The following is a 24,709-nucleotide window of genomic DNA, read 5'->3' on the forward strand; positions in this document are numbered from 1 at the left end:
GTGTGCGAGGATATGGTTCCACCATGGCGCGGGATTGGTATGCTGAGCTCCCGGAGGGCGTCAGAGACTTAGTAGACTTGGCGGGGTTTGGCCCCTTCTGTGTCGGGTTGTCACGCTGTCCTGCCAGGAGGACCTTGATGGCAGCTCTGGTAGAGAGATGGTGGGACACCACCAATTCTTTTCATTTCTCTGCTACCGGGGACATGACCATGACCCCTTTTGACTTTGCTGTATTGACCGGCCTTGATGTCGGAGGTTGGCCCATCCCCTATGATGAGGATATGGGCGAGTGGGAGGCCGCTTGGATGTATTTGTTGGGGGCTCGCCCACCTGTTGATAGGGTTTCAGGGAGAGTCAGATACACTTGGTTCTCTTCCCATTTTCGGCGGGCAGAGATGGTGCCCGAGACTCCCGAGGAGACAGAGCAGTATGCTCGTGGCTTCCTGATGTTCCTCTTTGGGACTACCCTGTTCGCCGACAGAGGGAACACCATTGGGCTATACCTGTTGAGCGCTCTGGTTGACCTATCACAGGTCAGTAGATATGATTGGGGTGGCGCTGGCCTGGCTACCCTCTACTTTTACATGAACGCGACCTCCCGCGGGCGGGGCGATTTGCTTGGTGGCTACTGGAGAGCTTGGGAGGTATTTTCTGTCCCCTCGATTTACATTTCTGCTCTTCATTACTTGTACATTGCACACACAGCGCACTTTTACAGTCTGCATTTTGCTCTCAGCATTTCGTACTTATATTCTGCACTGCTTTTCTCAGCTATGGGCTTATGTATACTTCCCATCGTTAGCCCCAGAGCTGGAGGTGGTGGGGATTCCCGTGACCCCATATTCATTAATATTTGAGGGCCCGCACCGGGCGAGGCCTCGAGAGACCCTGGTTCGCCTGCGACAGTACTTCGACACTGCGCGACACTCAGAGGTACTTCAGAACTTTCAGTTCTTTTCATTTTCATCTTTGACTTGCTCTGTATATTCTTGATTTCTGATTGGTTTATGCATTTATCATCCGCAGATTACTTGGCAGCCTTGGGCACCCTTGGGTGATGATCTCCTACTTCAGTATACCGGAGCGTCAGGCATCTCCCGGTATAGGGTCCTGCTCGAAGGGCCAGTTGGCAGAGTCTGGTTCCTGGGGGAGCGCTTTCTGCGCCAGGTACGGGGGTATCTTTCTCAGGATGTTCCCGCGGTACCTCCAGCTAGTATGCGGACTGCTGACAGGCTCTCTTACTCAGAGGTAGTCGGCGCCATGCTGGGCAGCGATGCTTTGCTATATGTTGCGGAGGGGGACTACGCCACCTATCGTCACATCTATTTGATGCCTCCATTGACAGAAGCTCGTATTCCGATGATGAGACCTGCCGGTATGTCATCCTCGGACCAGGCTCAGGCTCGAGCTACAGACATCCCTTCTTCTAGCAGGGCTGGCACATCTAGAGGTGGGAGTAGACCGTTTCCTTCGACCCCGTCGATTCATCCTCATCTGGGATGGCCAGATATGCCTATTGAGTTGATGGCATGGCAGTATGGGGCCAGCTCTCCGACCCCGATCCCACTAGAGCCTCCGATGCCTAGTGATCGATATGCCATTGACCCGGACTCACCGCCGGTATGCTCCACTTTTCATTCATCATTCAGATGTTTAGACACTCTTCTGTTTACTGATGATTATGAGCTCATTTTTGCAGCCATCGCGAGGGTACATAGAGGAGGTGGTTGGGCTGGTGGCCACACTCGAGGGCATGGTCCTGCGCAGGGAGGCACAGTTGTCCGTCGCAGGCATTCAGGTACCCTTCGGTTTTCTGGCATTTATCATACTTCTGATGACATGCTGATTTCCACTGCATCGATTGACTACTTGTGTAGAACACATCTGCCACACACCTCACTTGTGCACTGTATTTACATGCACCCACTTCATGTAGCTTTTGCTTGTATCTGCGTCTGATGTACATATTTGGACTGATGTATTTGAATTGAACTCTTTGTTTTCAGATGCCTTCCTGGTCCGGTCAGCCGCAGGCCAGGCCACCTGGGCCTCATTGGGGAGCTGGGCCATCTGAGCCTTTTCAGGGGGCGGGGTCATCTCGGCCTTCCCGAGGAGTCGGGCCATCTAGGCCTTATCGAGGAGCTCGAGGAGGGCCTGTCCGCAGACGCAGGGCTCATGTTGTGGAGGTGGAGCCTGATGAGGAGGAGGAGGAGGAGGAGGAGGCTACCGACCGTCAGTTCGAGACATCTGTTGAGGAGGGAGGCTCCGGTTTTGGCTCGGGGAACAGGGGCAAGGCTGAGGAGGATCCTCAGGATGACAGCTCCGACTCTGATGGTGGTGTGGAGGTTGTCCCACAAAAGAGGACCAGGCGTGCTTCTCGTTCCCGTTCCCGAGGATTTTGATGCTGCTATTTCCTGCTTTATTTTTCTTTTTTGCTAGTAGTTTGTAGCACTTTGCACATTGTTAGGCAGTTTTATTTTTTTGTAAAACTTGTACCTTTGTTTGTTGTAAAGCATGATGAAATGAAATAGCTTTTGAAAAGGTGTTTGTATTTTAAACTTTTAGCATCGTATCGCATCATTTACTTTGCACAAAAATGAAATTGAATGGTAATGCGCATTGTGTAATCACCAAGTCAGGTAGTGAACCGACGCAACAAACTAAACAACTCAACTTACTAAGATATAACAGAATCTTTAGCAAGTTTACAACTCGATAAGCAAAAAGCAATAACGCAAATAAACAAGACTTTAACAAAAATTGCTTAAACAGAGAGCAATGACTCGAATACAAAATACGTCCGCTCGACGGACAACTCGATAAGCAAAATGCAACAACTCGATAAGCAAAACTCAACAACCACAAAGTGTACTTCTGACGATCTGGGCATCGGAACGCGTCTGAAATGAAGGCCTTCGACTCTCCCGTTGCGTGGAAATGCTTGGAGTTCTCCGTCGAAGAGTAAAACAGGGCCGAGGAGACACACTGCAGCATTGCCAGCCATCCCTGGGAGCTGGCCGGCCATTTTTGCAAAAAGTGAATGGCTGGCCAGCCATTTCTGCAGAAAGTAAATAGCTGGCCAGCCAGAAAAAGTAGCTGGCCGGCCATTCAGTCCTGCAGCCACCAGATTTTTGACACGTGTTCCCGTGAATAGTGTTTTTCCTTCTATAAAAGCCTCAACTTCGGGAACATTCATTTCATCTTAGTTTTAGCCAAAGATGGAGGCGTTTCTCGCAGAAAATGTCACATCTTGGATTTCTTCTTTAGATGGCTCGGAAAAGCTAAATTTTCGGGGTTTCGGTTTGAATGCACTATTCACGTTGAGCCGTACTCCGCTACAACTTCCTTTTCTCCATGCCGCGGCAAGGTTCTGGAATCCAGTGACGCATGTTTTTAGCTTTAGCGGCCAAGAGATGTGTCCCACTTTTGAAGATTTTCAAATTTTGATGGAGTCCGAGTGCTCTGAAGTGATCTTGCCCCAGCTCCGTTTTGGTCACGCCCAGGCTTTAGGGCGGATGTGTGGGCTGACAGCGCATGACGCTCGATCTCTGATCTGCAGTGGAGAGCTGGACATCCTCGGCTTGATCTATCGTTTCTCCGACGCTGGTGACCGCAGTAACCATTATTGGCAGGGTTTCCGGCAACACGCCCTCTGTTTATGCATGTTGTCTCACTTTCTGCTTTCCTCGGGCTTCGGCGGGGCTAGCATTCGCCTGATTGAAGTCGCCCAAGGTTTGAGAGAAGGAAAGAGCTGTATTGCCATGACTTTGGCCGAGACATTGATGGGTTTAGATTCTGTCTATCGCCGGGAGGCGACTAGGTTTGCTGGGAGTCCGCTGCTATTGCAGGTAATGTTTCCCATCCAACCTTACATATATATTTGCTCACATCACTCGACCCTCAGGCTCGATTTTTCTCTCAAAACCTTTGTCTTACTTTTCTCTCATCATACATCTCTCTATTCTTTATTCTCTCATTTTCCAATCCCTCCCCTAGGTATGGTTAATGGATAAGTTGCAGGTTGTGGACTCTTGCCCGGCTTATTCAGCTCGAGGCTACTTCTTTCGGCAGCGCCTAGTCAATGCTCTTGACGAAAGGTGGTGGTTCGATTGGATGTGCAATTTGTCCGCAGACGGTATTGCTTGGCGTTGCCCTTGGCTCAACCTCCCGGCAATGAGCTACAGTATGTCTCAGTTGCTCGGGATCCAACTGATTGGTCTAACCCATTGTGTATTCTATTTTCCGTTCCGGTTTCTGCGTCAGTTTGGCCATGATCAGACCTGTCCACCGGAGGGGATTGAGTACCCAGCTGCTTTCCCGGTCCGGGGTGTACAGCTTGCCCGATATGCCACGGCATGGAGGACTAGAGAGCTTCTGGCCCCTGCTTCCACTTTCAGTTGCACCTTGTCCGATGAGTGCGTGGATTGGCTCAATGAGGAGGCACATGTTGGGCCCAGCTTGGCATCAGATGCTCCGTCCAGCTCTGGGAGGGGACGCGGAGATACTTGATTCAACTATGCCTCAAATTTATTGCTTATTTAGCATTTTCAAGTTCTCTTTATGAATGTACTAAAATAAGCAACCTCGATTGTAATGCAAGAGCAGGAGAACTCTATTTTGAAATCAATGAAATTGAAAGTTATGGTACTGAAAATTTTCCACTTTTGGTCCAAAAATGGTCTTAGTCGTAAAAAGATTGATTTGAACAAAGTCAACTTTTATTAAAACTTTTCAAAACTATTTTCGATGTGGATCAGAACTGGACATGCCGAAAATCTGTCACTGAAATGCACAACCCCAGATCCCTGCAACTGGAAAGTTGCCCCTAGTCTGAAGAACAATGCGGCACTTCATAGCAACGGAAAGTTGCCCCTAGTCTGAGTAACTTTGCATCGTCGCGGCAACGGAAAGTTGCCCCTAGTCTGAACAGCACTGTACCGGAGATCACGATAAATGCTGATGGATAGAGATGACTGAGATGATCAAAATGGACAGAGTTGATCGGGGAAAAATTTATGGCTGAACTTCAAGATGAAGCTACCTACGTATCCCAAGGATGGGAATCAAGCCTTACGTAGTTCAGGCTTAGGTTCACTCGAGTATTTTCACTCTCCTTTTGCGCTCTAACTTTTGCCAAGGCCGCCCTTTGCGGGTTTTCAACCTTGCGAGCTCAGTTTTTATATTTTCTAATTTTTTGTGCTCTGAATTTTGCCTAGGTCGCCCTTTCGGGTTTTCGGCCTAGCGAGCCCCTCAAGGATAGTATTTCTTCAACTTGTCCATATTGATCGGTTGTGAGAACTCCAAGCCATCTAGATCCATCAGAACCACAGCTCCACCTGACCAGATAGCTTTGATGATGTAAGGACCAGTCCAATTAGGTTTGAACTTGCCCCTTGGGTCGCGGATGGGAGCTCGGTTATCTTTGAGCACCAAATCTCCTTCTTTCAGATTCCTAGACTTAACCTTCTTGTTGAAAGCCCGGGCAATTCTGCGTTGATAGCCTTGGATGTGGTACAGTGCTTTCAGTCTTCTTTCATCAAAGAGCATGAGTTCTTCGAATCTGCTTTGCTGCCAATCTGTTTCGGCTATCTGGCATTCAGCCAATACTCGTAATGATGGGACCTCAATCTCAATGGGTAGAACAGCCTCCATTCCATAGACCAATGAATATGGAGTTGCTCCAGTAGAAGTTCTGATTGAAGTCCTGTAGCCCCACAAAGCAAATGGCAGCTTGTCTGGCCAATCTCGATAGGTTTCCACCATCTTCTGTAGTATATGCTTGATATTCTTGTTGGCGGCTTCAACCGCTCCGTTGGTTTGTGGCCTGTATGTAGATGACTTATGAAAAGCCACATTGTATTTCTCCAACAAGTCTATCACTTCTTTCTTGAAGTGGGAACCATTGTCTGAAATTATTTCGTTTGGCACCCCGTAGCGACAGATGATGTTGTTCCTGATGAACTTTGCGACATGCGACGCCTTCAACACTGCGTATGATTGGGCCTCGACCCACTTTGTGAAATAATCTATCGCTACTAGGATAAACTCATGCCCGTTTGACCCCTTCGGGGTAACAGCTTCGATCACATCAATTCCCCAGACTGAAAAAGGCCATGGCAAAGTCATGTTGTACAGCTTTGACGGCGGGATGTTCATGCGATTTGCATGGATTTGACATTTGTGGCATCGCTGAACAAAACCAATGCAATCCTCCTCCATGGTTGACCAGTAGTAGCCCTGTCTGAGGATCTTTCTGGCCAGCATTACTCCATTCATGTGTGCACCGCACTCCCCCCCATGGATGGCTTCCATCAGGCGCTTCGACTCTTCAGCTTCTACACAGAGCTTATGCATTCCCAGGTGACCCCTTTTGTACAAATTTCCCCCGCAGATAACGAACTGAGCAGCCATTCTTCTGACAGCCCTCTTATCTTTGGCATTTGCCCCTAGTGGATATGTCTCCTTTTCCAAGAAGTTCCAGATGTCGTAATACCAGGGGTTGCCGTCTTGAATCTCATCTATGGCAGAAATTGACTCGTATGCTGGCACAAACTTCTGATCAATAATGACTGGACGCATCCGGACTCCGGACGGAATGTCTATCATAGAAGATAGAGTTGCTAACGAATCTGCAAACCTGTTGTTCTCTCTTATGAGGTGGGTGAAATTTAGCTTCTCAAACCGAGGAATTAGCAAATCCAAGGTTTGGTGGTAGATTATCATCCTTTCCTCCTTGACTTTCCAATCTCCTTTTGCTTGAGACACAACAAGGTTCGAGTCCCCAATGACGTCCACTCGTCTTGCCCCTAGTTCCAGGGCTGCTTCCAGGCCAGCAATACATGCCTCATACTCTGCTTCATTGTTGGAAACTTTGAACCGGAGCTTGAATGCTAAAGGGATACGGGAATCATCAGGCGCTATCAGCAACACCCCTATCCCATACCCATACTGGTTTGACGCTCCGTCAAAGTACATTGTCCAAGTTTCATCTTCGACGTGCAGAATGGCTTCATCTGGGAATAGATACTCAACCGCTTCATCCCCCTCAACCGGGTGGTCGGCAAGGAACTCCGCTACCGCTCTGCCTTTTACTGACTTGCGCGTTACATACTTCAAATCAAATTCGGAGAGCAACAGCAACCATCGAGCTAGCCTGCCCGTAAGTGCTGGTTTTTCGAAAAGATATTTGATAGGATCCAAACGCGAAACCAACATTACTGAGTGGGCTAACAGGTAGTGCCGCAGCTTCCTGGTTGCCCATACCAAGGCCAAACAAGCCTTCTCCAGCGGCGTATAGCGGGTCTCGTAATCTAGCATCTTTTTGCTCAGATAGTAGATGGCTCTTTCCACTTTGTCTTCTGATTCCTGCGCGAGCATGCAGCCCATGGTAGTGTCAGTTACCGAAAGGTACAGTATCAACGGTCTCCCCGGCTCTGGCGGTGACAACACGGGTGGGTTCTGTAGATACTCCTTGATCTGCTCAAAAGCTACTTGACATCGGTCGTCCCAGTGGAATTTCTTTCCTTTCTTCAGGAGGCCAAAAAGTGGTTCACAAGTCAAGGTTAATTTAGAAATAAACCGTCTTATGAATTGCACTTTACCCAGAAAGCCTCGCACCTCCTTTTCAGTCCTTGGTGGTGGCATTTCTAAGATGGCCTTGATTTTGGAAGGGTCGACCTCAATGCCCCTTTGTGTGATCAGAAACCCTAGCATCTTCCCTGCTGTAACACCAAACGTACATTTCTGGGGATTCAGTCGCAGCCGAAACTCTTTGATCCGTTGAAAGAATTTTTGTAAGGCGGTGTAGTGGCCCTCTCTATCTTTGGACTTGACAATCATGTCGTCCACATACACCTCGACCTCCTTATGGATCATATCATGCAATATTGTAGTCGCTGCCCGTTGATACGTAGCTCCAGCATTTTTCAACCCGAATGGCATCACTCTATAACAATATGTCCCCCACGGGGTAGTGAACGCAGTCTTCTCCCGGTCTTCGGGTGCCATCACTATCTGATTATAGCCTGAGAAACCATCCATAAACGAAAGCAAGGCGTGTCCTGCCGTGAAATCCACCAATTCATCAATGTGAGGCAAGGGGAAGTCGTCCTTCGGACTGGCCCTGTTCAAATCTCTGAAGTCTACACAGACCCGAATTCTGCCATCCTTCTTTGGCACCGGAACTATGTTGGCCAACCAAGTTGGATATTCAGATACTAGCAGGAACCCTGCGTCAATTTGTTTGGTGACCTCTTCCTTAATCTTGAGGGCCCAGTCCGGGCGAATCCTTCTGAGTTTCTGTTTGACAGGGCGGGCCTCTGGATCAAGAGGGATCCGGTGCTGTACAATCTCAGGATCGATTCCAGGCATGTCTTCATAGGACCACGCGAAAACATCTTTGAAATCTTTTAATAAAGCGACTAAGCGCTCGCGCTCCTCTGAAGACAACGTGGACCCGATCTGGACCAGCCGCGGGTCCTTCTCAGTACCAACATTCACAGTAGTGATTTCATCCATTAAGGGTTTAACAAATCTTTCCTGCTCTTGATTGATTAATCGTTGCAAAACTGGAGGAATTTCTTCCTCGCTGTTTTCATCAAAATTTTGAAAATCCTGATTTAAGCAATAAATCAAAGGCACAGAAAAATACTCGGAAACCACATCCACATCATTCTCATTAAATACTTCCAAGCCGTCAGATTCCTCTGTTACAACAGACTCAAAAGAAAATGAAAAAGACGACCTAGACAAGACTGTGGTATCCGGGTTATCACTCCCAGGAATACCGGACTCAGACTCAGTCGAGCTGGAATCTGATTCCGACGCAGAAGATTCGGTAGAATCAGATTCCGGCTCACTACCTGACCCGGTGCTGCTAGATAAAAAGCCTTCTTCATATTGCCAGATGAGAGAATGTGCGATAGATGCATCCAAGATCGGCGCTGGAAAGCCCGCAGCTATTTCATCTCCAATCACAGAAACCGAAGAGTTATCCCCCAAGCACTCTTGGCCGATCGGAGGATCTGATAGTAGACTCGCCAGTGCTACCCCCATTTCCAGCTCTGTACTCTCAGGATCCACTGCTTCACATTGCTCAATCTCAGTTGGTGGGTCTGTCTGCGCTTCGGCAACGTCATCCCCAGATAATTGTATGTCGAAAAAGATTTCAAAGCCAGGCACGCGCGTCCCCTCCGCGTTTAGCCATGGTTCCGGGAAGCCGCAGAATGGAAAATCTTCCCCCTCCCGGACGAAACGTCCGTTTAGGGTACCCCAGATGGGCCTGTGCATTAAATCAAATGGCTTCCCGGCCTTCTTTGCTCTGGCCCTTCCGGCCATTTCTTTCCCTTTCCTTACCCAATCCTCCTTGGTGGGCAGATAACCCAGTCCAAAGGCGTGGGGGTTGTGCGGCACTTCGGCCAATACTGGAACGCCTTTCCGGCCGCTTCTCCCTAATCCCATCCCAGGGGTATGCTTTAGCTTGTTCATGAGATATATGGATTGTGCACTAACACACATGCCCTCATTCGTAGCCATGACATTCTGCACCACTTGAGCCTCGGCCAAAGTGAACCCCGACAAAAACACATCCTCCGTGCCGTGCTCGATCTCCAAGACAGGTGTGGACACTTCTGGCGGCGGATGGATTGATGAATTCCCAAAAACGATCGCTACCCCTTTCCCGTGAGGGTATTTCAGCATTTGATGCAGGGTGGAAGAGACTGCTTTGACCTGGTGCAACCACGGTCGCCCCAAAAGTAGGTTAAAGGTTGCGGGAATGTCCAAGATATGAAATTCGATACTGTGTTGTCCTGGACCAACCTTGGTTTGAATTTTAACAGTCCCCATCACCTCTCTGCTGGTATTATCGTATGCTCTGATCACTTGGGTGGTTGGGACGAAATCTACGGGCTTCAACCCGATTGCATATGCCGTTCTGGTCGGGCAGACATTAATCGCAGACCCGGTATCAACAAGTACCACCGGTATCCACTTATCTCTACATTCCACGGAAATATAGAGCGGTTTGTTATGGTTTGTGCCCTCAGGCGGTAGTTCCTTGTCTGAAAAAGTTAATGCCGGGGAGCCTCCTCCCGGAAAAACCAGCCCGACCAGCTGTTCAGGCGTGGTGTCTATGGAGAGTTTGGACTTGTCCATGGCAGATAGGACAGCTTCTCTGTGTACTCGTGATGCCATTAGCAGTCCCCAGATGGAGATGTCTGCTTGTATTTTCTTTAATTGTTTCAACACAGCCTCGTCTTCGATCTGCTTCTCCTTCTGTCTCTCCGCTTCTCTGTCTTTCCCAGATGCCTCGGGTTGGTCTATTTGTGGGGGCTTGAAGTACCGCCCACTTCTTGTCATGTGGTCCACTTCATCTAGATACCAAGTATCATCCGGCTGGTTATTCCCCCAGTCTTCATCGGTGTGGGCAAGGCACAAATCGTCATCTTCCCACCACATCCCACTGGCAGCCAACAGACACCTGTCTGGCTCTGGTCCATTCGCACTCTCAGTGCTCTCTGCCCATATGCTCGCAGCATTGCTTGTCTTTGTGCACACAGCACTTTCGGTCCCCTCAGGGCCCTTCGCCTTTCTGGCTCTCTCAGTTTCCTCGAACTTTCCTTGTTCCAACTGCGTTAGTACAGCTGTTTGTTCAATAGTTCCCACATCCGTAATGCCCATGTCCTGAGCGGAATTCTTAATACCGGCGCTCTCCGGCGATACAACTTGATTTTCGGCCTTTCCGGCCACAACTGATATTTCTGCCCTTGCCGGGCTCTGTTCTGATTGGGCTTCCCCCACTGCATCCGGTTGATCTTCAAGCCATCCAGTGGCCTCCTCTGATCCCTCATAATCATTCCAGTTAATGGATGCATCTTCCAGCTCCTGATCATCGAGAAATTGCAAGTTATCAAAGTCCTCTTCTACGGTTGTCGGCTCATCTGCCCATAGCCCAGATCCATCCCCTCGGATCATACACAGTTCTCCTGTCTCAGGAAATTCTACACTTAGCCCATTTCGGCTCGTTGATAGGATGTACTTACTCGGATCATAAGCTCCCTCAGCAAAATTCTGTCCAATCCCAGATTCAACAATCTCATTTCCTCTCAAAATCTGCCCTGCCCTGTCTTCGACGGTCACCACCATTGGTTCTGTTTGGGTTTTGGAGATGTCCATCATGCACAAGAAATCAGTGCAATCGGGAAGGAGCACCTCTGGCTTGGGTAGGTGGGTGGGAGTAATGTAGATACTAGGATCGTAAGACGCGACCCCAGTCTGGATAAAGTTAATTCTTTTGGGAGGAGGAGCTTGGTTATGTGATGGGAGAGGGTTGGTCGTAACATTGGGTTGGTCGGGAGGTGCGATCACCTGTTTGTCAATAAGATCTTGGATCTCATGACGCAGTCTGTAACAACGGTCGGTGTCATGACCGTGTTGTTGGTGGTATGCACAGTATTTTGACAGGTCATATGAGGGGGGAAGTGGATTTGGTAATGGCTTTGGTTCTAGGGGTTTTAAATGATTCTTTCTGATCAGTATTCCTAGAACTTTGGTCAGAGGCATATATAGTGGAGTAAAGGTTCTTTGGCCTCGTGGTTGGAATCGGTTGTTGGCTTGTATGTTGCTTCCGGACGCGCCGGGGAATGGTGTGGCAGTCATAGGTCTTGGAGGAGGAGGGGGAGTGGTGGTGACCATACCAACTTCCGAGGCTCTCGTATTTGCAGCGCCGCTCGGGCCTGCATTGTTATTGCGATTGAAGGTCCTCCTCGGTTGTTCTCTGTCTTGGTCAAACAGTCCTTGCCTCATAGCATCTTCTATTTGCACCCCCATATCATGTAAATCTGCGAAAGTAGGGAAGGGGACCACAATCATTCTTTGCATTAACTTCGGGTGGAGATTGCGCACAATCATCCGAATTTGATCCCTGTCAGTAGGCCTTAAAGTCATCGTCGACGCCTTGGCCCTCCATCGGATCACAAAGTCCGAGAAAGATTCCTTGGGCTCTTGCCTCGTCGTTTCAAGATCACGGGTTGTGATCTCGATCTGAGTGTTGTATGAATATTGTGTGACAAAGGCCTCAGCCATCTCGTCCCAATTCTACTTCACCTCATCCGATAGCCTTGCGTACCAATGGGAGGCCACACCCGACAGGGTTCGGCCGAATAGTGAGAGCTTCTGTTGTCGTGTTAGGCCCATCGGCCGCAAGACATCTGCAAACAGTCGGATATGGACCATGGGGTCACCAGTCCCATCAAAACGGTCGATTTGTGGCATTTTGAACCTGTCGGGGAGTGTTACGGCCTCCTCGGTATATCCGTCTCCGATATCCGGCATAGCCTTGGCCCCTTGGGATTTTTTGAAGAGCTTCTCCAATTTGCTCAATTTCAGAGCCGTATGATCAACCTCGACCTCGGATGGAGAGTCCGGATGATTGGATGTATGGACCTTGGACAGTTGTGGTGGAGGCGGGGGCAGTGCTGGCCCCGTTGGAAGACTCGTGTCCTCTTGTAAATTTTGGACAGTCGGTACAGTATTTTGGGTGTTTGGAGGAACGTCCTGAAAGCAGGAGCCTTCTCGGGTAATGGGGCCCCCGCCGGAGGAGGGATTTGTTGTGAAGCAGATGCTGTGTTCTGTTGTTGCAATCTGGTAATCAACTCAGCCTGTTGGGCCATGACTGTGGCCTGCTGTTTGGAGAATTCCGCTTGACGGGCGGCATCATCGTGCATCTGTTTCATGCTCTCCTGCATCTGGCGCATTAGGGCCTCTATCCATGATGTATTCTGTTGCTCCATCTGCCTAACTGGTATGTCTATTTCTGCAGCAGTAATTGAGACCTCAGTCCTATAGTCCTCTGATGGAGTAACCCACTGTCCTGACAACCTCTGTTCTGACACACTGCGCCTTTTTGGCTTCCTTCTGATAACAGAGGGTAGAGAATAGAACACTGGCTGTCCGTCGATTAGATCCTCAGATCAGTGGAGTCGACGACCTCGTGTCCAAGGTGCTTGGGGAATGCATGTTGGGTCGGAAGCAATCGTGCTAAAACTGACCTAGCAAAAGATAAATAAAGCGAAAAGGAAATAAATAAACAGATAAACGGACAGCACAACAACTTAAAATAAAATGCAAGACACACAGTCGGGCATAACAACACATAGTCAATAAGCTGAAATATACACTGTCCTCAAACACTGATTATCATCCCTGTATCATTGTTCCCCGAAACAGAATCTGATATCCGCGGATAATTAATCCTCAAATACTGGCTGATGCCCGCAGGCTTGATACCCTTAATACCAAACTGATGCTCGCAGGCCTGATGTCGACAATACTGAACTGATGCCCGCAGGCCTGATAATGATAATTCTGAACCGTAGCCTGCAGGCTTGATACTCAAATTCATATACTGATCTGATGCCCGCAGGCCTGATACTGCCAATACTGAACTGAAACCCGCAGGCCTGATGCCCACACTCATATACTGATACATGCATTCCTGTAGAGACGCACTCTAAAGCACATAACAGATAAGTGAGAGCCAAAACACCCCTATGTTGGGGGAGGGTTTCCCTGTCCTATTTTGTCAGGAGCTAGGGTTTCACTACGCACGCAGCGGTTTCAAACAACCTATAAACGGGTAAGCAACCTGTCCTAATTTGGAATGGTCACTATGGATCCGAATATGCACTAGGTCGAATGGTCAAAGAGGGTGCCCCGGTAAAACCGGGGTTTGTGTTCCCATACTGGCAGAGCCCACAACCGGTCAGCCTTATGGTCATGCCTTGACAAGACAAGCCTCCGGCAAACCGTTCAGGAATAGCAGATGGCAAACACGGTGTCCTAGGCGCACCAATGCAAATGCAATGCAAAGAAACATACAAGCGTAGTTAAAAACAGATATCAAGAGTTCGAGTCAAGTTCTCTAAATCCCCAGCAGAGTCGCCAGAAACTGTAACAAGCCCGCGGGGGGACCTCGCTACAGCTCGGACTCGACTTTCGCAGTCACGGTTCTAAATCTGAACCAAAGAGTCCAAATCCGGCAAATCGTTTTAGGAAAACTGATTTTTGAAAGAAGTGCCAAACATGGACTGCTTTGCCAGATACAGAGTCGCCACCTAAATATTTTATTTTGGGAAATTTAGGAAACCCTGACTCGGTGCCAAAAGGCCACGTGTCCGTCATCACCAAAGTTGCCTCGGCTCGGGAACTTGGGTACGATTGGGGAAGGTCACTTCGTGAGCACCCCCGCTCGCCCGGTCATAGACCGGCCTCTACTAACCATGATATCAATTTTTGAAAACATTGTATGTTCTTATTCCGGTTATTAGCCTAGGTTACTATGTGATGCTCGCAGCATATAAATATAGACTGGGTCGTCCGAATTGGAACAAAACATTTCATGCTTGTTTATTTGAAAATGGTTTGATGGTGCTACCCGCAGGTAGGCTAAGACATGGATTTGCCACCCTCAGGTGGGCTTAGAAAAAAATATGACTTTGCCACTATCTAGTGGGCTTAAAACTCACAGTCAATGATTTGTTCTAATTTAAACAACCCGACCTTCACCCACAGGCATTCAGGCAGTTATATCACATAAGCACATAGCCTCATGGTAAGTATGCTATTATGGCAATCACTCACACGCATGCAAGGATGCTAAAGCATAAAACTTACCGAGTACTCCAAGCCAAAATAGGAATTTATTAGAAATCATGCATGATCCTAAGTATACAAAAATGCCTAATGCAACACATGCAAAATGCAACTATAGCAGGCTCGGCTATTCTAAGATGGCATATGAAATGCTACAACTATCATGTATTCAACTTTGAAATTGAAAGTACAATGCAGTTAGTATGATGCGCCGAGCCCGGTGCATGTAATACAGATGAATGAATGCAAACATGCTGTCATACTGTATGCTAATTTAAATATGCCCTAATCTAACCATCATAAGCGGATAAATAAAAGGGAGAAAGACGTGGGGTTGGAAGACATACAACACACTCACGCACACTTATTACAGTTGTGCCCTCACTCGGAGGGTCCGAATAAATATACAGTCCAAATATTACAGTCCCCAAATAAAAGAATATTACAGTCCAAAAATATTACAAAACTCTGATTAATTAATGAATTAACTAGAAAGCAAATAAAACTGGCGTGCAAGCCAGAGACTGCCTTGCTCCTGATGGATGATGCATGTCCGGATTATCTTGCGCGGAAATCCACCGGAATGCCCCAATTAGCCTCTGTTTACACCTGTTCTTGAAATGCGTGCCAGGCCCCCAAAAGGTTGCTGATTCCTGGTTTTGCTGCAACAGAGAGCAGGAAAGGGGCATAGCAATGTATTTGCACAGATATATGCATGTCTCGATCCTCGTGCCACCAATCACGCATACCGAGGCATGATGGCCGAGGAGTCGAAATGCACAACTCAATATAGGATGAATGCACATGAAACTACAGCTAAAACCTAACTCCATCATGGATAATCCGGAGTGTCGGCGACTGGGGAATTGAGACACATTCCGTCACTCGGAGTACGAAATGTACCTCGTTTCCCGTGCCCGGGCTAACTCCTATTCCGGACACGATGCAATATGCATGATATGCATGAAATTCAACTAAGATACAATCCTAACGTACACAATGCTATGAAATGAGATGCCTCGAAATGCGTGCACGTGGGCACGCAAACCGAGAAAATGCAGAATGCCATGAAAATGAAATGCCTCGGAGTGCGTGAACACGGGCACACAAACCGAGAAAATGATATGTGTCTCGAAGTACGTGCATGCGGGCACGCAAACCGAGGCGATGATATGTGTCTCGAAGTACGTGCACGCAGGTACGCAAACCGAGAAAATGATATGTGTCTCGAAGTACGTGCGCGCGGGCACGCAAACCGAGGCGATGATATGTGTCTCGAAGTACGTGCACGCGGGCACGCAAACTGAGGCAATGATATGTGTCTCGAAGTACGTGCACGCGGGCACGCAAACCGAGGCGATGATATGTGATGAAATGATATGGGAATGACAAATGGGCTTATACCAACATGAGTGAGCCTCAGCCACACTCACATGGGATGCCGTTGGATAAAAATGAAGTGCCTCGAAATGCGTGCACACTGGCACGCAAACCGAGGCGATGCGAAAGCGATGCGAATGACATGAAAAATGCAACATGGACTTATACTAACATGAGAGAGCCTCAGCCACACTCACATAAGATGCCGATGGCAGAAAATGAAGTGCCTCGAAATGCGTGCACACGGGCACGCAAACCGAGGCGATGACAGAATGATATGAAAATGACATGGAAATGACAAATGGGCTTATACCAACATGAGAGAGCCTCAGCCACACTCACATCGGATGCCGATGGCAGAAAATGAAGTGCCTCGAAATGCGTGCACACGGGCACGCAAACCGAGACAATGCTAAAATGTGATGAAATATGGCAAAAGTGATATGCAAGCATACTAATGGAATTTCAGCACTAAAATATGGGGAAAAACAGTCCCGAAATGTAGCGAAATGATACTAGATGCAAGGAAATGTCCCGAAATGCGACATTAGGCACCCGAAATGGCCTATAGCTATGCTAAATATGCACTACATGGACATGCAATGCAAAGACAGAAGCTAGACAGCCCCAAAATAAGCACTTTTCCAGTTATAAACATGGCCAAACAGCAAATATAGGTATGGCAAAAAGAGCATACAAGAATAGGGGCCAAGATAGGGGTAATGAAGCAAGTGGTATAAGCTAAACCCAAACTGAAAAATTTCCTTCTACAACAATGAAGATAGACCCAAAATATGAACATTTACAGTATATGGCAGCCTCAAAATCAGTATACAAATATGCTAAAAATGGGATGCAAAGCAAGGCCCAAAAGGTGCTATAACATGAAGTATATAAAATAATCACCAAACAGAAAAAAAATGTGAATGAAACATGACGTATAGGCCAAAATAAGGCCACTTTCAGTTCGGACCAAGGTCCAAAAACAGAAACCAAAAGGGCTATCCACTTATACAAAAATGGGGCCAAATAGGGGATTGAACTACAAGTGATACATGGAGACACCAAACAATGTTGAGCCCTTCTCCAATGTTGAAGAGGGGCTCAAAATAAGCCCTAAATCAGTTTACCACATGCTCGAAAATAAATTTCTCATGGGTCAAAAATAGCATGCAAAACTATGACATACAAGATGGTCAATGAAGCAAGTGTATCATGGAGGGGTCAAACAGGGTTGAGCCCTTAATGAGAAGTGAAGATGAGCTCAAAAGATGGCCCTTTTCAGTTAGGGCTGGAGCTTGAAACAAAAAGGAAGTGAGGCTTAGAAATGGATCAAGAAAAAGGGTTAAAAGGGTAAAAGTGTAACTTACCCTTGAAGATTCGAATTTTTGTTACTTCTTGGATGGATTTGCAGCTTCTTTAGCCTTCAAGAATCCCTCCTTGCTGCTGGAAATGAGATGGTGGTGGTAGAGCTTGGTGGTGTAGAAGGAATGAAGGTTATGGACTTAGGGTTTTTTGAAGAATTGAAGAAGAAGAAGATGGAGGTGGCTATGGAGCTTTGAAGAAAAGTTTTTCTAACCCTTGTAGAGGAGGCCATCAGCTGGTTAAAAGGGCCAAAAGGGGGTGTAAAAGGTGGGGGAAATGGAGAGGAAAACTCCCCCACAAAATATCCCCCGGATACAGAAAATATCTGGGGGATATTGCCCAACAGCTGGAAAGGGTACAGTGAGGAGAATACGGCCGGCCTCATACTTTTACAGGAGGTGGCCGGCCGGCCACACCCCCTAGCCGGCCGGCTAGGGGTCAAAAGGGTCAACAAGCTTTTCTGGCCGGCCAGATATTGGGGAGGTAGCCCTATGTGTGTACAACACAACCATGTAATTGAAATTCCCAGAAAGTGGGCCCAAGGGGTTCAACAATGGCTCGGAAAGAGGGGGTCAAAAGGGTCAAGTTGAATTACTGGCCGGCCATGAACTTTTAGGGGCCTCTCAGGTGTGTACATCACAGATATGTGGTTCAAAGTTCAAGAAAAAAGGTCCAAGGGGTTCAACATTAGCCCGGAAGAAAGGGGTCAAAAGGGTCAGGTGACCTTAATGGCCGGCCACCAACTTTTAGTGGCCTCCCAGATGTGTAGATCACAGATATGTGGTTAAAAGTTGGCAACACTAGCTCTAAGGTATTCAACATTAGCCCGGAAGTGCGAAAAACGGGCCCCGGGAGGCTCCGGAAGAGAAATAACTGGTTGCTGCAACAATTGCTGGCCTCCCACCCTCCAGTGACCTTCCTGGTAATAAAACAGAGGTACCTGCCAAAAATGAGCGAAAACCGTTGCAAAACAAATGTTCCGGAGCCAAAACACGCAGTTCGGGGTCCCGGAAAGGGGCCGTTAAGCACCGAAAATGGTATTCGACCTTGAAGTGGGTTTCTCAGCCCCCAGTGTCCCTCAAAATGGATGAAATAAGATGTATGCAAAAAATCAAAGCAATAGGAGATGGTTAAGCGGTCCCGAACCGAGGCACACGGCCTGACGGCTCCGAAAATCGGGAACCGGACTCCGAAATGGGCAAAATGGCCTACGGCCACCAAATGTAGCCTACGGACATTGACAGATGGTCTACGGGACCTCTCCCTTCCCTCAAGAAAAGAAACAGAGAAAACCAAGTTTGGTTCGCAAACCGAGACAAGGCACAGAAGAGGGTTCGGAAATCCGGAGGCAGGGCTCACGGCCGCAACTCTGAAGCTTCTGAACAAGCACATTATGCAACATCACCAAGCGCTCAATCGGTGACGTCTGAGTCTTAAGGTCGGTCAAAAATGGGGTGTCTACAACACGCTGTCTTTTTCGATCTTCATTCTTCTTCGTCTTTCCCTCAGTCGCTCCCTCTCTCTCTCTCTCAGCCTCTTGTCTGATCTTCTTTCCTCAGTCGCTCTCTCATTCTCTCTCTCTCTCTCTCTCAGCCTCTGATTTTATTTTATTTTATTTCTCTTTTTATATTTCGATTTATTTATTTATTTTTATTTTTTCCTTTAAATTCTGATTTCATTTTATTTTGTTTTTTCTTCTCTTTTCTTTTATTTTTTCTTTTATATTCTGATTTTAATTATTCTTTTCCATTATTTGACTATATAATTTTAGTAATGTATATTTGTTAATTTTATTATAGGAACAAATTTTTGTAAATAATTTTATAACATATAATAAATAAAATCAATTATATATATTGAACGTATCCCCAGCGTGTCATGTTCCCTATTTTTTGAAAATTTGCGTTTTTGCGAGTCCGTGTTGTGTCCGTGTCGGGTCGCGTGTCCGTGTCCGTGTCCATGCTTCATAGACTGCACAATTCGCGAATCCTGCAATAGGAAGGAAGATTTGAATGGGGAGTTGAATTTGATGCTATTTTTTTTGTAATACGAAATGAAATGACCTGTCCATTGCATTTCCTTGCGCAATGAAAAAGCTATTACTATTGGATTTGATCACCCCATACAAAAGAAAGGTAACTGCGATTGGAACCATTCTTAACAGAAGCTTTGTCTCCTCAACCTCATCCACTATGCAATTAATCCGTCCATCCACCGGGAAAGGAGCAGAAATTGCGTGGCACATTTATTGCAGCATTATTGAACCACCTGCGCAAGTGTAAAAGATGTTAAAAACTACACAAATTTTACACCAATACCATTTCCAACTTTATTTCAAATATAATGCTCTAACAATTTAGTACCTATGAAGCACGGACACCTCTCCGAGGGCTCCGTACCAGTGTCAGACACGTGTCAGACACGGACGCGCGTCGGACACATGGTGGACACGTGTCCGACACGCACTAAAGAGTGTCCCATTTTATTTTTATTTTTTTTACATCCAAACACGTTTAGGACACGTTATAGACACTTTCGGGACACGTTCGTGGGTAATTTCAGAATTTACAAAAAACTTTTGTGGTCGATTTGTAAATAAGTAAAAACAGATCAATATCTGCCCTAATCTACTTCGATTAGAACAGAAACGGAAGAGAAAGGTGAGAAAGAGAGGACCTGGTCGATTCGTCGTTCGTCGTTCGTCTTCGCTTCTCGTCGGTCGTCGCTCCTCGTCGGACTTCTCTCGTTGGTCGTCACTCATGTCTCGTCGTCCCTCATTAAGGTACACACTGCTCTTCTACGATCTTCATTCTTCTTCTTATTCGATCTTCATTCTTCTTCGTCTTTCCCTCAGTCGCTCTCTCTCCCTCTCTTAGCCTCTAATTTTATTTTGTTTTATTTCTCCTTTTATATTCTGATTTATTTATTTATTTTTATTTTTTCTTTTATGTTCTGATTTTATTTTATTTTATTTTTTCTTCTCTTTTCTTTTATTTTTTCTTTTATATTCTGATTTTATTTTTTTTCTATTATTTGAGTATTTAATTTTAATAATGTATATTTGTTAATTTTATTATAAGAACAAATTTTTTGAAATAATTTTATAACATATAATAAATAAAATTAATTATATATATTGAACGTATCCCCAGCATGTCGTGTCCCCTATTTTTTGAAAATTTGCGTTTTTGCGTATCCGTGTCGTGTCCGTGTCCGTGCTTCATAGACTGCACAATTCGCGAATCCTGCAATAGGAAGGAAGATTTGAATGGGGAGTTGAATTTGATGCTGTTTTTTTTGTAATACGAAATGAAATTACCTGTCCATTGCATTTCCTTGCGTAATGAAAAAGGTATTACTATTGGATTTGATCACCCCATACAAAAGAAAGGTAACTGCGATTGGAACCATTCTTAACAGAAGCTTTGTCTCCTCAACCTCATCCACTGTGCAATTAATCCATCCATCCACCAGGAAAGGAGCAGAAATTGCGTGGCACATTTATTGCAGCATTATTGAGCCACCTGCGCAAGTGTAAAAGATGTTAAAAACTACACAAATTTTACACCAATACCATTTCCAACTTTATTTCAAATATAATGCTATCACAATTTAGTATCTATGATGCACGGACACCTCTCTGAGGGCTCCGTACCAGTGTCAGACACGTGTCGGACACGGACACGTGGTGGACACATGTCCGACACACACTAAAAAGTGTCCCATTTTATTTTTATTTTTTTACATCTAGACACGTTCAGGACACGTTATAGACACTTTCGGGACATGTTCAGGGGTAATTTCAAAATTTACAAAAAAATTTTGGGGCTAATTTGTAAATAAGTAAAAGCAGATCAATATCTGGCCTAAATTAGAACAATTCATTGAAATCCGCAATTTAGCCTACTTGCGAGTAGGAAACTTCAAATCATTTTCACAAACGAACATGCAATGTTTTGCTCCAAATTAGGTGATTTAGTCTATACTTGTATGCTATGCGCATCACGTAGTAAGATTAGCTAATTAACTAGAATAAGAACACATGTGTTTTCAAAAACAACATATCATGCTTAGTAAAGACCGATCTTTGATCAGGCGAGCGGGGGTGCTCATTGCATGACCTTCCCCTCTCGTACCCAAGTTCCCGAGCTGAGGTAACTTTGGTGATGACAGACACATGGCCTTAGGTACGAGTCAGGGTTTCCTAAATTTCCCTAAAAAATAAAACATTTAGGTGGCGACTCTGTATCTGGCAAAGCAGTCCATGTTTGGCACTTCTTTATAAAAATCAGTTTTCCAAAACGATTTGTCGGATTTGGACTCTTTGGTGATTTATCAATCTGGCATTGCACTTAGCGATATTGGATTCAGAACCGTGACATTGAGTCCAAACTGTAATAGCTCATAACAAAACGAATTTGCGCCCTCGCTGGCGCAGAGAGCGGAGAGTTCTCAGGGCGGTCTACACATGCTGGCCAAGGCTGCGGCCTGTGCTATAGCATGTTGGCCATGGATGTGGCAGGTTGGCTAAGGCTGCGGCCTGTGCTGCTAGCCAAGGCTGTGGCCTGTGCCACAGAATGCTGGCCAAGGCTGCGGCATATGCTGCTGAACAAGGTTGCGGCCTGTGCTGCTACATGCTGGCGAAGGTTGTGGCATGCTGGCTAAGGCTGCGGCCTATGCTGCAACATGCTGGTGAAGGCTGTGGCTTGCTATCCAAGGTTACGGTTTGTGCTGCAGCATGCTGATCAAGGCTGTGGTTTGTGCTGCTGGCCAAGGCTACGGCATGTGCTGTTAGCCAAGGCAGTGCCCTGTGTTGCAGCATGCTAGTCAAGGTTTTGGCTTTTTGGCCAAGGCTGTGGCCTATGCTACTCGCCAAGGTTGCGGCCTATGCTGCTGCATGTTGGCCAAGGCTGCGGCCTGTGCTGCAGCATGCTGGCCAAGGTTACGGCACATTAGCCAAGGCTGTGACCTGTGCTGTTGGCCAAAGTTGTGGCCTGTGCTGCTGCTTGGGCTGCTGCCCTGGCTGTGGCCTATGCAGCAGCCAGTGCTGCTACCTTGGTTGCAGCCTGGGCTGTTGCCTTGGCTGCAGCTTATACTTCGGTCCGTGCGACTACCTTGGCTGCAGCCTATGCTGCTGCCTTAGCTACTGCCTTAGCTAGGACCAGTTCTATTGCCTTGGCTGCAGCTTGGGCTACTGCGGTGTCTGCGGCCAGTGTTGTGGGCAGTGTTGTCGCCTTGGTTGCGGCCTGGCCTGGCCTATGCTGCGGCCTATGCTGCGACCAGTGTTGCTTCCTTGGTTGTGGCTTGGGCTGTGGCCAGTGCGACTGCCTTGGCTGCAGCCTAGCATGTGTTATCTCTTGGCATGCCGTGGGCTATTTTTGCACTATGACTGGGGCCTTTGCTTGCACTTGCACCAACAACTTCTTGGGCATGCCTTTGGCTCTCTGAATTCCACAAATGTGTGTGGCATCAAGGTGTTGACCTTTGGATGGACGCACCTTGACACCTTGCCGAGTGCAGCACCCTATGCTGCAGCATGCTAGCCAAGGCTAGGGCATGGGCTACTGGCCAATGCTGCGGCCTGGGCTGTTGGCCAGGCTGCAGGCTGTGCTACAACATGCTGGCCATGGTTGTGACATGTTGGTCAAGGTTGCGGCCTGTGCTGCTGGCAAATGCTGCGGTCTGTGTGACGGCATGTTGGCCATGGCTGCAGCATGCTGGCCAAGGTTGCAGCATGCTGGCCAAGGTTGCCGCCTGTACAGCAGCATGCTAGCCAAGGCTGGGGCCTATGCTGCTGGCTAAGGCTTCGGCCTGTGCTACAGCATGCTGGCCAAGGTTGAGGCTTGTGTAGTAGGATATTGGCCAATGTTGTGGCCTGTGCTGTAGCTTGTTGGCCAAGGCTAAGGCCTGTGCTTTTGGCCAAGGCAGTGGCTTGTGCTGCAGCCTACTGGCCAAGGTTGCAGTATGCTGGCTAAGGTTATGGCCTATGTTGCAGGATACTGGCCATTGTTGCGGCCTGTGCTATAGCATGCTGGCCAAGGCTAAGGCCTGTGCTTCTGGCTAAGGTAGTGGCCTGTGTTGCAGCCTGCTGGCCAAGGCTACGGCATGTGCTGTTGGCCAAGGATGAGGCTTGTATTGCTTCCTTAGCTATGGCTTGGGATGCTGCCTTAGCTGCGGCTTGTGCAGCGGCCAGTGCTGCTGCCTTTGCTGCGGCCAGTGTTGCGGCCCGTGCTGCTACCCTAGCTATTGCCTTGGCTATAGCTTGTGCTATAGCCTGTGCTGCTACCTTAGATGTGGCCTGTGCTGTTGCCTTAGATGCGGCCATTGTCGCTGCCTTGGCTATGGCTTGGGCAACTGCCTTGGCTGCGGCCAGTGTTGCTGCCTTGGCTGCATCCTATGCTGCTGCCTTGGTTGCGGCCTGTGCTGCTTCCATGGCTACGGTCTGTGCTGCGGCTAGTGCAGCTGCCTTGGCTGCGGCCTGTGCTGCTGCCTTAGTTGCCTGGGCCACGGCCTGGACTGCTACTGAGTCGTAGCCTAGGCTACTGCTGGTTGTGGACTGGGTTACTACTGGTTGTTGTTGGCTTCTGGCTGCGGCCTGGCATGTGCTATGTCTTGGCATACCTTGGGTTGTTCTTGAACTATGACTGGGGTCTTTGCTTGCACTTTCCCTAACAACTTCTTGGGCATGTCTTTGGCTCTCTGAATGCCACAAATGTGTGTGGCATCAAGGTGTTGACACTTGTATGGGCACACCTTGACATCTTGCCAAGTGCCACTGCCCAGGCCGAGTGCACGCGTGCCCAGCAGCGCCCATGCAAGTGAGGCTGCGACCTTGCCAAGTGCTATAGCCTTGGCCACAGGCATTCAAGCCAGGCCGCTCTCGCAACCTTAGACACGGCTCTGGCCACGCACTTAATAGCCAGGCCACGGCCTTGCCAAGTGTCGTAGCCTAGGCCGCCGCGCAGATTAAAGCCTTCGTTTAGCAGGTGCTTCCATCATTCAACTCGTCGTAAAGTGTTAGCAATCCCTTTGGGCTTTAGGAATTTCGTTTCGACACACACGTGAATCCCTTTCATGTCTCAAGGCGCGTACTTGGGCTGTATTATGTGTTCCACTTCCAATACCTCGTCGCGTATTTAAGTCATCTACAAAGGATTCTACCTGCCACTCGAGATAGGAATTGTACTTTAAGGTGGCCCACACGGTTCATCCGCCACGCGGGCTTCACCAACGACACGTGCCTTTGGGGACCGAACAGCACCTACTGCGGGTGGGCAAGCTTACGGTGGGCACATGCGTCGCTTCTAGCCTG

The 24,709-nt window shown here is 47.7% G+C and overlaps 2 pseudogenes; one reads left to right on the plus strand and one right to left on the minus strand.

Moving 5' to 3' along the window:
* The first annotated feature begins 1,548 nt into the window (after positions 1–1,548).
* The window catches only part of LOC114301630 (uncharacterized), a 24,613-nt pseudogene continuing 1,452 nt past the window's right edge, over positions 1,549–24,709 (plus strand).
* Positions 24,459–24,709, minus strand: part of LOC145794224 (25S ribosomal RNA) — a 6,120-nt pseudogene continuing 5,869 nt past the window's right edge.

The sequence above is a fragment of the Camellia sinensis genome, chromosome 6, assembly GCF_055761805.1.
Source record: "Camellia sinensis isolate YWXY chromosome 6, ASM5576180v1, whole genome shotgun sequence".
In the NCBI taxonomy this organism is placed as follows: Eukaryota; Viridiplantae; Streptophyta; class Magnoliopsida; order Ericales; family Theaceae; genus Camellia; species Camellia sinensis.